The 1685-nt window shown below is 39.3% G+C and overlaps 1 pseudogene; it reads left to right on the forward strand.

The window, feature by feature from the left end:
- Positions 1 to 1110: 1110 nt before the first annotated feature.
- On the forward strand, positions 1111 to 1382 carry LOC116474199 (non-histone chromosomal protein HMG-17-like; annotated as a pseudogene).
- The last annotated feature ends 303 nt before the right edge of the window (positions 1383 to 1685 follow it).

Consider the following 1685-nt stretch of genomic DNA (forward strand, 5'->3'; position numbering starts at 1 on the left):
CAACTCTATAGGAAAAAATCTAATATCCATTTAAAAAATGGGCAAAGGATCTCAATAGACATTTCTCAAAAGAGGACATACAAATGACAAATAGATATATGAAAAGGTGCTCAACAAAATTGATCATCAGAGAAACGCAAATCAAACCACAATGAGATATCATCTTATCTCTGTTAAGATGGTTTATAGCCAAAATACAGGCAATAACAAATGCTAGAGAGGATGTGGAGAAAAGGGAACCCTCATACACTGTTGGTGGGAATGTAAATTAGTATAGTCACTGCGGAAAAGTTGGAGGTTCCTCAAAAAACTAAAAGTTGAGCTACCATATAATCCAGCAATCCCACTGCTGGGTGTATACAAGAAGTGTATACCCAGAAGAAAGGAAATCAATATATCAAAGAGATATCTGCAATTCCATGTTTGTTGCAGCACTGTTCACAATAGCCAAGATTTGAAAGCAACCTAAGTTTCCATCAACAGATGAATGGCTAAAGAAAATGTGGTATATATACACAATAGAGTACTATTCAGCCATTAAAAAGAATGAGATCCTGTCATTTGCAAAAACATGGATGCAACTGGAGGTCATTATGCTAAGTGAAATAAGCCAGGTACAGAAAGACAAACATTGCATGTTCTCACTTATTTGTGGAATCTAAAAATCAAAACAATTGCACACATGGAGATAGAGAGTAGAAGGATGGTGACCAGAGGCTGGGAAGGGTAGTGAGGGATTGGGGGCAGGTGGGGATGGCTAATGGATACAAAAAGTACTTTGAAAGAATGAATGAATAATACCTAGTGTTTTATAGCATAAGATGACTATCGTCGAAATAATTCAATTGCACATTTAAAAATAATGAAAAGAGTATAATTGGATTGTCTTTAACACAAAGGATAAATGCTTGAGGAAATGGATACCCCATTTTCCATGCTGTGATTTTATGCATTATATGCCCATAGCAAAATATCTGATGTACCCCATAAATATATACACCTACTATGTACCAACAAAAATAAAAATTTAAAAAAAAAGGGAAGAAGAAGAGGCGGCAACGATCCCCAGACTGACCAAAGCCGGCATACCACCTACGTCCCACCACCACCATGCCCAAGAGGAAGGCTGAAGGGGATGCTAAAGGAGACAAAGCCAAGGTGAAGGACGAACCACAGAGAAGATCTGCGAGGTTGTCTGCTAAACCTGCTCCTCCAAAGCCAGAGCCCAAGCCTAAAAAGTCCCCTGCAGAATAGGGAGAAAAGATACCCAAAGGGAAAAAGGGAAAAGCTGATGCTGGCAAGGAGGGGAATAAGCCTGCAGAAAATGGAGATGCCAAACAGAGCAGGCCCAGAAAGCTGAAGGCGCTGGAGATGCCAAATGAAGTGTGTGCATTTTTGATAACTGTGTACTTCTGGTGACTGTACAGTTTGAAATACAATTTTTTAAAATCAAGTTTTATAAAAATGCAGAATTTTGTTTTACTTTTTTTTTCTTAAGCTATGTTATCGGCACACAGAACACTTCATTGTTGTTTTTCGGGGATGGGGCATGTGTCACTAATAGAATGTTTCCGAAGCTGGATTGATGGAGGGAAATCACCTTTCCCTCTGGTTTTGAGAGGCTTCCTCTTGGCTCCCAAGGGAGAGATTCCCTGACTTTGACACACATTGCCACCTTGGCACAA

The sequence above is a fragment of the Hylobates moloch genome, unplaced genomic scaffold, assembly GCF_009828535.3.
Source record: "Hylobates moloch isolate HMO894 unplaced genomic scaffold, HMol_V3 SCAFFOLD_10, whole genome shotgun sequence".
NCBI lineage: Eukaryota > Metazoa > Chordata > Mammalia > Primates > Hylobatidae > Hylobates > Hylobates moloch.